Genomic DNA, 12379 nt, shown 5'->3' with positions numbered 1-12379 from the left:
TTCAACTTGTTGAAGAAGGACAATGGCATAAGATTAATGCTAGCCCCTAGATCGCACAAGGCATTCTCCACAAAGCAATTTCCAATAGTGCACTCAATAGTGAAGCTTCCCGGATCTTGCATTTTGGCCGGCAACTTCCTTTGAATAATTGCACTACAACTCTCCGGCAAGTTGACCGTCTCATAGTGCCCCCATTTCCTCTTTTGTGAGACCACATCCTTGAGGAACTTTGCATAACTTGGCATTTGTTGAAGTGCTTCAACAAGAGGGATGTTGATTTGAACTTTCCTAAAGATATCCAAAAATCTTGAAAATTGTTCATCCTTCTTTTTCTTTTGCATCATTTGAGGGAAAGGAAGTTTAACTTCCGTGGGCTTAGGAGGAACTATTGTCTCGGCTTGATCTTTTGGTGGGCTCTTCGTTGGTGTCTCCACCTCTATTGTCTCTTCTTCATCGTGTTGCACAATAGCTTCCTTTTCGGGCATAGGGGGGCTCTCGTAGCTTGTTCCACTCCTCAAATTGATAGCCTTGCAATCCTTTGGGTTAGGAATGGTGTTGCTTGGGAAATGCCCCGGTTGAAGAAGTTGACCCACGGCTTGGGCAATTTGACTCATTTGATGCTCCAAAGCCCCCATTCTCGTGGTGACCTCCACTACCGCCGTCTCAACCTTATCAATTCTCTTAGTAGATTGTGCCATGATTCCATAGGTCTTCTCCATTAGAGCTTTTAGAAGCTCATGGGTGACATCATCACTTGAAGGTTTAGAATTGGTGGGCACATTAGCGGCCCCACTTGTCGATCCACTAGGTGTAGGAAAATGAGGTGGTGGAGGTGGTTGGATAGCATTGTTTGGATTGCCATAAGAAAGGTTTGGATGTGCATTGAAGGGTGAGCGATAGCCTTGGTAATTACCACCCACATTGTTAGGGCGATAGTTGTAGAAGTTCCTTTGATTGCCTCCTTGATGCACATAATTGACATCTTCCACGGTATGTAAAGGCTCTCCCATAGGTGCCACTCCCAAACTAAGGCCATCCACCTTTTGATTCAACAACATCATTTGTTGGTTGAGAAGATTGAATGCATCTGAATCCACAACCGAAGCTACCGGCATTGAACTATCTCGGCCTGAGCTCCAACCCTTGCTAGTATAGGCAAGCCTTTGAAGCATCTTCTTGCACTCCTCGACCCCCTTGTCCAAGAATGAACCCCCCGAACCAAAGTCTAATTGACTCTTGATAAACTCCGAGCATCCATTGTAGAAGAGGCTCACTTGATGGCCCGGAGATAGCCCATGGTTGGGGCACTTCTTTAGCAAGGCGTTGAATCTCTCCCAAGCCTCGAACATAGACTCTTGGCCCTTCATTTTAAAGTGAGAGATCTCGGCTTGGAGGTTGAGAGTGGAGCTTAGAGGGAAGAACCGATCCAAAAACTTTTGGGCTAAGTCGTCCCAACTTGTAACCGAGCCCGGCTCAAGGTTATCAAATCAATCTCTAGCATATCCCGACAATGAGAATGGAAATAGCCTAAGTTTGATTGTATCGTCGGGAACCCCATTAAGCTTAGTTGTATTGGCAATCTCCAAGAATTTAGCTAAGTGCCTATTAGGATCCTCCGTGGGCCTTCCCGAGAAAACACGTTGCTCCACAAATTGAATCAATCCCGTCTTCAACTCAAAATTGTTGGCATTCACCCTTGTATCATAAGGTGGAGTTGGGATATTGACGTTCCCAAATGCATCTCTAACCGGAGCCTCTCGCCTCCTTTCCTCCTCTCTTTCCCTTCTCATCTCCGCCATTTCTTGTTGTAGTTGGAGAATGATTTGGTCTTGATTTAATGGGGGTGGAGGTGGAGGGGGAACTCCCTCATTGTTCCCAAGTGGATTTTCCATTGGCTCAACTTGATGTTGAGCTCTTCCTCGTCTCCTTCGTCCTCCTCTTCTTCTATTGGCGGCTTCTATCTCTAAATTAATCGGCTCAAGGGGTAGACGACTTGAGCGCGTGAGCATAAAAGCCTACACAACACAAGAGACGAAACAAAGTCAAACTAGAGCTAAACTAGAAAACTAAACTAAATAAAGCAAGTAAAATGTCTAAACTAGTATTCTCTATCTTTTCACAATATCAAACACAAAAGCAAATTTAGTCCCCGGCAACGGCGCCAAAAACTTGACTCATGCTAATTTAGCATTCAAAAGCGTCACCCACAAGTGTACGAGATAAGTAGCACGTGGCAAGCTAAATTATCGATCCTCGAAGACTAAAAGCCGGTTTGAGTACTATGATGCAATTTTGAACACTATCTAGACTAATAAAAGGGGTTTTTGATTTTCTTAACTAAGATCAAAGAACAATTAAGCTAGTAAGACAATTAACTAAGAAAAGCAAACAAACAAAGATAGATTTTCACACAAATTGGGAAAATATAGGGAAATGGATCCGTTAGAATGGATCAAGGATTTCATCTACGGGTCATGTTCATCTATTTAGCCTCAAATGTGGTTAGGAAAGTCGGGATAATCGGTTAGACCCCCTCTCGGGTGCATCTAACACGTGGGTCAATCTCTAGTGTATGAGTCTCGTCCATACATTTCGAGATTGACTCCAAAGCACAACGGACCCAAGCCCTCTCTCTAGTTTATGCATCTCTCGACTACATGTAATTCACGGAGTTGTTGATTACACATCTATCCTAATCATGTATTTCTCAATAACGTCAATTAGGCACAAGATTTATCTAATTGGTAGCTAAGCAATTAGATATTAAAAGACCAAGTATCAACAAAACTAACAAAAGAGATAGATAGGCATTCAACCATAGATTAAATCCATACAATCCATTCAAACTTCACCAAATCCCTACCAAAAGCTTAGCTACTCATAGTCAAAGCTAAAACAAAAGCAAAAACAAGGAAAACAAAGCTAAACATAATAGAAATGATAACTAGAACTCCCTATGGTAGAATTGATGTTGGGGAGTCTTCTTCCTTCAATCTCTTGAAATGGGAAGCTCCTTGCTTTCAAATCCACTCAAAACCTTACTTTCTTGCTCAAATTCGTAGTGTGGGAGTTAGGGTTTGGAAATGAGTGAGAACCCTTTTATATCCGGAGTGAGAAATAGGCAAAAGTGGGCAACAGCGGCTATCGCCCGGCCGGGCGATTTGTAAGTGGGAAAATGCCCGGTCAGGCGTTCTGAGTGAATCGCGACGAAGCCTCCAAACGCCCGGCCAGGCGTTTTGTTGGATGAAAAATGCCCGGTCGAGCGAACATTCTGTTCTCTTCGACTAATGTCCGACCGGGCGTTTTGGGTATAGAAATCGCCCGGTCGGGCAAACCTTCTTTAATTAGTCCGTTGGCTCCGTTTTGCCCGTTTTAGACCTGTTCTTGCATCAAAACTCAGACAAACTCGTTAACTCTGAAAATAGCTGAAAAGTGGGTGAAACATATACTTTATACCTCAAAAGATTCACAAACATGTGTTAATCACCCATCTAAGCATCCTAAACTATGAGTTTGTCAGCCAGCGATTTTCGCGAAATAAAACCGCCTAGCGCTCGGCGGTTCCGTGGCGCTAGGCGGTGCGCTAGGTGATCCGCTAGGCTCTATTGCAGCGTCCGGATCGCCTAGCGCACCGCCTAGCGCGAATTTTTAGTTTTTTTTTTTGTTTCTGAAACACTATATATACGCGACTTGCACGTCATTTTCATTCGCACCACTTGTATTAACGAGTACTCTCTCTATCTTAATTTCTGTACAAGATCAACACATAGAAATGAGTAACGCCGGTGGTAGTGGTGGGAGTGGTGGGGATGCTAAGGAGTACGAGCGTATAATGAACGAAGCGCTAGAGGCCTATACGAACCGTGAGATTGATCAATGGATGCATAGGGCCTTGCAGCCGGCGGTACCTCGACCTCGCCCAGTGGTACACCGCCTAGCGGTGATTGATCGTGATCACGTAGCTGCACATCAGCACCTATACGAAGACTACTTCGCACAGGAGCCGCGGTTCAACGCCAACCTTTTCAGGCGCCGTTTTAGGATGCACGGGTCCCTGTTTATGCGTATTGTTAACACATTGGAGCAACGATATCTGTATTTCCGATTTAGGCACGATGCGTCTGGCAGACCCGGCCACACACCTATTCAAAAGTGCACTGCGGCAATCCAGCAGTTGGCCTACGGAGGCGCTGCAGACATGTGGGACGAGTACCTCCACATCGGTGAGACGACTGCCCTGGAATGTATGAAGTATTTCTGTCAGGGCGTGATTGAAATATTCGGTGAGCAGTACCTTCGAAGCCCTACCCCCGATGACTGCCGGGATCTGCTGCAGATGCACGGGGAACAGCATGGGTTCCCGGGGATGTTAGGCAGCATAGATTGTATGCATTGGGAGTAGAAGAACTGCCCGGCCGCCTGGAAGGGGATGTACACTACCGGCTACAAGGGAAAGAATCCCACGATGATCCTCGAGGCCGTAGCTGATTACCGGTTGTGGATTTGGCATGCGTATTTTGGGATAGCCGGTTCGAACAACGACCTCAACGTCCTCAACTCATCGCCACTTTTCAACGAGCAGTGTCAGGGTATTGGTCTGGCCATCAGTTTTGTCGCCAACGGCAACCGACATGATATGGGCTACTACTTGGTGGATGGGATATACCCTAGGTGGCCCGTGTTTGTGAAGACGATCCGATGCCCATCAGATGAGAGGAAGGGCTACTTTGCGGCACGGCAGGAGTCGGCGCGCAAGGACGTGGAGCGCGCATTTGGTGTGCTCCAGGCTCGATGGGCGGCAGTTAAGGGGCCAACGCGTTTGTGGCACGTCGACTGCATTGCTGATATAATGTACGCCTGTATTATCATGCACAACATGATTGTCGAAGATGAAGGTGTACAACTGACTGATTGGGCCAACGATGATAATGAAGCTGGTCCAAGCCACGGCGTTGCCGCCCCTAACGTACGGAGTGGGGTACCTCACGATGAAGACGGCCGACTCCAAGCACATGCCGACATGCGCCAAACGGAGGCTCATATTCGGCTCCAAATGGATTTAATTGAAGAGTTATGGGCGCGGAGGACTGCACGGCGTTAGTTTTTTTTTAATTATTTAATTTTTTTTAATTAATGTACTTTTTAAATTTTAATAATATTATTGAATTTTCGCGTATATGTCTCGTAAATTAAATTCCGTATTTTGTGTAGTTGTTAATTATTTGTTTTATATGATTTTGAGTGATGTGGCTATTGATGTGGCTGGGCTATTTATGATATGGCTAGGCTATGGCTGGGCTATTTATGATGTGGCAAGAGGATTTTTAGAGCATCCACAATAGGAATAGCTCAGCAATAGCCTAGCCATAGCCTAGCCACAAACTCCTCCTGCCACATCATCAATACTAAAAATCCTCATGCCACATCATAAATAGCCCAGCCATAGCCTAGCCATATCATAAATAGCCCAGCCACATCAATAGCCACATCACTCAAAATCATATAAAACAAATAATTAACAATTACACAAAATACGGAATTTAATTTACGAGACATATACGAGAAAATTCAATAATATTATTAAAATTTAAAAAGTACATTAATTAAAAAAAATACATAATTAAAAAAATTACATTAATTTCTAGGTGTTGATCTTGTACATAAATTAAGATAGAGAGAGTACTCGTTAATACAAGTGGTGCGAATGAAAATGACGTGCAAGTCGCGTATATATAGTGTTTCGGAAACAAAAAAAATAAAAAAACAAAAATTCGCGCTAGGCGGTGCGCTAGGCGGTGTGGACGCTGCAATAGAGCCTAGCGGATCGCCTAGCGCACCGCCTAGCGCCACGGAACCGCCGAGCGCTAGGCGGGTTTATTTCGCAAAACTCGCTGGGCGGCTGCAATAGATCGCCTAGCGCACCGCCTAGCGTCGGCGCTCGGCTAGGCGGTGCGCTAGGCGCTATTGTGGATGCTCTTAGTATTGATGATGTGGCAGGAGGAATTTGTGGCTAGACTATGGCTATGCTATTGCTGGGCTATTGCTATTGTGGATGCCCTGAGGGGAGAGAATGAAAATGATGAATACGAAAAGTCTTTCTATCGTCATTATTATATCTTTTTCCCGATATTTGCAATTATTACCCCACAATTTAACTAAAGTTAATACTCCGTAGATTAAAGTAAAATGGGATGTGAAATTTTCTTTCTTTCTCTCTATTAATTCTTAGAATTCCATTTCAAATAAATTCTCGTCAAATAATTTCAATTAAGGTTAAATATAGTTCTTACATATCAATAAATCAAACTTATTTAAAATAAACACATACTTTAATGAATATAAAGTGAATACTCCTTTAGTCCGTGAAATATTGTCCAGTTTTGTCATTTCGATCCGTCCATAAAATATTGTCCACTTGTTTTTTTTTTCTATTTTTGGTAAATGGACCCTATTTTCTACTGACTTATTACACTCGTATTCTATTATAAAACTAATATATAGATGTGAGGCTTACATTGTACTAACTTTTTCCACTCAGTTTTCTTCACATTTATTAAAACCCGCATCGAGTCAAACATGGACAACATTTTGCGGACTGAGGGAGTATTTCCTAATTTCATATTTTTTAATTTTTTAATTTAGATTTCAACATTATTATTTATATTCAAATTAAATTTTCAAAATTTGGGATGTTACAGAAAAAATTGTATGTTGTTTTCATAATATCGATAATTCTCGCATTAATTATATATTAATACTATATATTTATAAAAATATTTATTTTCTAGTCCGACGCCACGATATTTGGTTCATAGATCCGCCATTGATTTATGACAACCTTTTTCTCATTCTTTTTTTACTTTTTCATTTATGTGCCCACAATCCACTACACAATTTCAACTACTTTTTCTCATTCTCTCTTACTTTGCCAATTACACATTAAAATCCATGCAAACCCCGAATGATCTATTTGTATGGAATGAAGGTAGTATATATAATTAATGAATTTTAACGCAATCGATATGCGTTCTTATAGTTTCGGAAATTACATTTCAAGATATATACTACTAGTACTATTCATCACTCAAAGAATCATTTAATTATTTGATTTTTCAATTTGATCGCTCAACAAAATCGAAATAAACTTTTACGGAGTATATACTATATATAAATTGAAATTGTTTGTGTTTTTTATTTCAAGTTGGGGCCATAATTAATTAATTAATTAATACTCCTGTACAGTATAAGTAAGAAGTCGTTAATTCGAATTAAGCGTGTGGAAGTATCTGCACATTTAATATGCACCATCCATGCTCACAGCATCTGCATCGGTCCTGAGGACAGCGTCCGTGCCGCTGGCACGACACTCCCCTATCCGTTGCAGTGCTCTTACCGCTGGCACGGCTTTGCTCGATACATCGAGCACGTCCGTGCCGCTGAGCAAGCTGACGTGGCGCGACGGGATTGGCCAACGGCAAAGCCGTTGGCATTTTCATTTTTTTTTTTAAATTTGAATTTAATTTAAAAAATATTTTTTAAATAAAAAATTAATTTCTCACTTCCCAATAAATTATATCCATTTTCTCCCCACTTTTAATTTATTTTTCAATTTTTTTCCCAAAATTCACATTTTCATCTATAAATACCCCCACTTTCAAACAGATTTGCCACCACACCACACAATTCTCATCTAAATTCTCTCATCTAAATTCTCTTATCAATTCTCAATCTTTCACTCTTACAAAAAAAATGTCCGTCTCCGGCGAAAACGGCCGCGATTGGAACCACGAATGGTTCGGCTCACAATCATTCCCTAGTCCGGAGACGCAATTCTCAGCCCTTCCTCAAACCCAAGGTTCTCAAGTTCCAGGTGGCTACCGGCCTTGCCCGGTGGACGACCAAGATGCCCCAGATGGGCCATACGGGCGGGCACCCGAACCCGGATCAGGAGGGAGCGGCGGCTCTCAAACTCTTCTTATTACTACTCCTACTCCTCGTGGTGTCCGCACCCTGTACACTTCGGCGGAGATGGATCAGTTATTCAAAACCTATTTGATTATCTCCGAAGATCTGGAGGTTGGCACAAACCAAAGCGGGGATAGGTTTTGGTGGTGCGTCTCTCGCCAGTATAATGAAAACCGCCCGGATAGAACCATCGAGCGCAATGAGAGTATGGTGCGGAATGCCATCTTCAGAGCAAACGAAGAAATCCAAATGTTCCAGAGGTATTACCTCCAGGAAGAGCGGGTGCCGGGGAGCGGCAGGAGCGAGCTCGACATCAACAGTGCCACGTTGGCAACCTACTAATCCCAACATTACAAACCGTTCAAGTACCTCAGCACTTGGCAGGAGGTGCATTCATCCAAAGTATAAGGGAGGGGTATCATTCTCCTCCAGCTCCTCCAGGAAACGGTCGAGGTCGGTTGGCGGAGCTAACTTGGGTAGCCCCGACACCGGCCCGAGTAGTTCCCAACGCCGGCCGCAAGGAAGGAAGAAGGCAACGGCCAACCGCCGTCGCGCCGCGACTCCCTCCGCCCGCTCCCACTCCCTTTGTGCCACCTCAACCCCCATCCACTCGTTGAAGACCTTTTGGCTAAACTCAATTTGGCTAATAGGTCTCGGATGACTCCCGAGCAACTTAATTCACACTTGGCAATGATACGGGGTCTCCGAAAAACATTGGTGATAGGGCCAGAGGATTAGGCTTCCACGAGGGTATTTTTTAGCCTTTAATTATGTAATTTTTAATTTGTAGGATTTTAATTATGTATTTTTTATTCTTTAGGATTTTAATTATGTATTTTTTATTTTTTAGGATTTTAATTATGTAATTTTTAATTTTTAGGATTCAATTATGTAATTTTTATATTTTAATGTATTTTTAGTAATTGAAGTATTTAAATTAAATAATGGAATAGTGGAACTCTTGCGCATGTCCTTGCGGAAGAGCATGAATGTGGGTGTTGTGCTCTTCGAGAACAACAGTGAATAAAAAATTAATAAAACTGGGTCCGGGCCACATCCATGCTTTTGCCAAAAGAGCTTGGATGTGGATGCTACAATTGTATTTCATTTGAGAAGATATTTGGGAAATCCTGCAATATTGTACTTCAATTATTTCATTTTTAATATGTTTTCTCAAATGAAAAGATTTGCAAAATCGAGAGTTGAGTCATTTTGTAATTGTTAATTTGTTAACATCTCCCACAGTTCAAGTCGTCATTTAATAAACTAGTTTATACTGTATTTGATAGTATTTAATTTGCTTTAATTATAAATTAAAATTTATGAAAATGTATCCCCTTTATATTTCAATTTCTATTTCGTTCTCTTTGGAGCTGTACTTCCTCTTTCCTACTCAAGATGACCATAATCTTGAGTGACACGAGATTTTAGAAAGTGCTATTAAGCCACCCGCAACGCGCCCTGGGGTGGCTCGTATCTCGTTCCGTCGAGACACGTCGTAGCGTCCCGTCTTGTCCCAGTCTCGCCGAGACGTCCGTCCCACCGAGACGGATCGCGGGTTGTCTCGCCACGCGCTCGTGCGGCGTGGCGTGGCCCGGCGCCATGCGTGAAGCCCACTCGCCGGGCCGCGAGTGGGCTTCGTCACGCTGACGCAATAAATATATATTTTTTAAAATTTTTGAATTTAATAAAATAAATAAATAAATAAAAATAGAAAACGGTAATATCACCGTTTTTCGACCGTTTTCCTTTTTTTTGTTATATTTTTACTCTATAAATACCCCTATTTCATCCTCATTTCACACACAAATACACATCTATTCTTCCCAAATCATCTCCATTTCCTCTCCAATTCTCATCCAACCTCTCCAATTCTCATCATAAAATGTCCGGTGACGGCAACTATGGCTGTGGCGGCTCCGATGGGTTTTACATCAACGCGTTTGGCGACTGGGGGCATATAAAATGTCTTGGGTGGTTCCGGCTCCGGTTCGTAGACGCCGGGCACCCAGGGCTCGTCGACGCCGGCGGGGTACCAACCACCCCATTTTGATGTTGATGCATACGCTCGTCGCTCCGCCCCCGAGGAGTTCGCAGGGATTACCCCAAATTCGGGAGGATTATCCGAATGAACCCACTCTGGAAAGAGGACGAGGCGGTGGAAGCTCCACGGCGGTGGAGGAAGAGGCGGAGGCGGCCGAGCAGGAGGAGGATGTAGGCCGGCATCCGTACAGCCACAAGGACACAATGGCTGTGTACAACGCCTGGATCAGCGTCTCGTACGATCTCATCGTCAGGTATCAACAAACCCAGAAGTGCTTCTGGAAAAAGGTCACCGAGACCTACAACGAGAATAAGCCTAAGGGGTCCCGCCGCCGCACATTCAAGATGCTTCGCACTCACTTTGACCGAGTCGATAGAGAGCCAAAAATTCTGCAGCATCTACAAGAACGAAGCAGCTCATTACCAAAGCGGAGCCACGGGAGCCGACATTCTGAGATCGGCTTTGTGAGTGTATTTCGAAGACACTGGCAAAGAATTCAGACATGTCGATGTTAGGGAGGCCGTCAAAGATGAGGAAAGGTGGGCCGGCGGTGTCCGGTCCAGCTCAAGCTCGACCTCGAAGCGCATGAAGCACACGGCGGATGGCCAGTACTCGTCCAGTGGGGGCGGTTCGGGCAGCGCCGCACAAGAGGTTTCCTCGCAGGAGGTTGAGAGCATGACAGACGATGCCGGTGGGGTCCTCCCGTGGGCGTCGTCGGTCGCAAGGGACCAAGGTGGCGAAGGCGGCTAGGGGGATGAGAGGCCGAGGCGAATCGAGCCAGGCAGCCTCGGGCTCGAACACCCTATTGTCCATGTACTTGACCGCCACGATGGCAGACACTTCCTGCATGACACCTCCACAATATCAAGCCTATCTTGCCGGAATTGAGTATATGGCAAGACAAATTGGTATTCCGCCTCTAGGTAGCTTGAGTGCACCGCCACCACCTTCGGGGAATAATTCGTCGGCGGAGTAGTTTTTTTAATTTCTATAAAATTATATTTTAAATTATGTAATTTTTATTTTTTTACGATTTTAATTATGTGTTTTTTTTTAATTTTAAGTTGTATTTTTATTTTCTGTTGTAATTTTATTTTATTTAATGAAATATGTTTTTATTAATTAAATTTGTTGGAAATAAAAGTAAAAAATGAAATTGAATGAATAGTAAGTTAAGAGATGGTTAAGAGACAGATAAGAGATGAAGGGTTGCAGGTTCTGTCTCTTAGTTAAGAGATGGAGTGAAAAGTACAGTGGGGCCCATGAATAGTTAAGGGATGAGACACTTAAGAGACAGCGTTGCGGATGGCCTTAGGTGGAATAAAGTACTCCATCCGTTTTTTAAAAATAAAAACATTTGAAATGGCATGAGTTTGAATGCATAATTTGGTAAAGTAAGAGAGAGAAAAAAAATGGTAAAGTAAGAGAGATGGAGAGAAAAATTAGTAAAATAAGAGTGAGGGAGAGAAAAAAGTAATGGAGTTAATGTTAGTGGATTATGGGGCCCAAGTTATTAGTGGTATAAGTGGTAAATAAATTGATGTATAAGGGTGTAAAGATTTCCTAAAATAGAAGGTTTGAAAGTTGTTATTTTTAAATAACGGACAAAAATGGAAAGAGTTGTTATTTTTTAAAAACTAAGGGAGTGGAGAGGAAAATGTAATTGAATATTTCAATGAGGAGAGAGGATGTTATTTCCAAAATAGGAAAGTGGTCATCTTGATTGTGACAAATAAAAAATGAAAGATGGTCATATCGAATGGGATGGAGGGAGTACTAATTAACTCACCTAATTTCCTTATATGTAAAACTGCAATCAATTACTATGAATTTATACTCCCTTGTCCCTCAATTGACACCAATTTTCTTTTTCGTCCGTTCCCAATTAATTGACAGCCTTACTTTTACTCCGTTCGTTCTATGTAAATAGAGTCATTTTACTATATTGGAAAATTCCAAGTTAATTGAGTCATTTCTATTTTGACAAAGATTAATTATCTCTCTTAATTTATTCTCTTTTCATCTCTCTTACTTTATTCATCATCCACTTAGCCACTGTTCTTAAATTCCGTACTGAAAAGAAATGTCTTAATTAACAAGGAACGGATGGAATACTACTTTTGGTAATGGGCCAATATTTCGCTAATCCATTTCACTCACATTTTATTATAAAATTGATATATAAAAATAAGACTTACATTTCACTAACTTTTTCCACTAACTTTTCAATATATTTCTTAAAACACGTGGCAAGTCAATCGATGTTAATTATTGGAGGACGGAGGGAGTAGCAATCTATGGAACTAGGAAGTATGATAAAGATAAATTAGATTAAAACCATTAGTCGGGTGGGTGTAGCCATCAACCACT

The 12379-nt window shown here is 42.3% G+C and overlaps 1 non-coding gene across 1 annotated transcript; it reads left to right on the top strand.

Moving 5' to 3' along the window:
- Positions 1-1290: 1290 nt before the first annotated feature.
- LOC121780488 lies at positions 1291-1397 on the top strand. The gene has a single exon (XR_006046031.1). It is a non-coding gene; the product is annotated as a small nucleolar RNA R71 (small nucleolar RNA).
- Positions 1398-12379: the final 10982 nt, after the last annotated feature.

Source organism: Salvia splendens, chromosome 19 (assembly GCF_004379255.2).
Source record: "Salvia splendens isolate huo1 chromosome 19, SspV2, whole genome shotgun sequence".
Lineage (NCBI taxonomy): Eukaryota > Viridiplantae > Streptophyta > Magnoliopsida > Lamiales > Lamiaceae > Salvia > Salvia splendens.
This window is presented reverse-complemented; position numbering and strand designations above follow the sequence as displayed.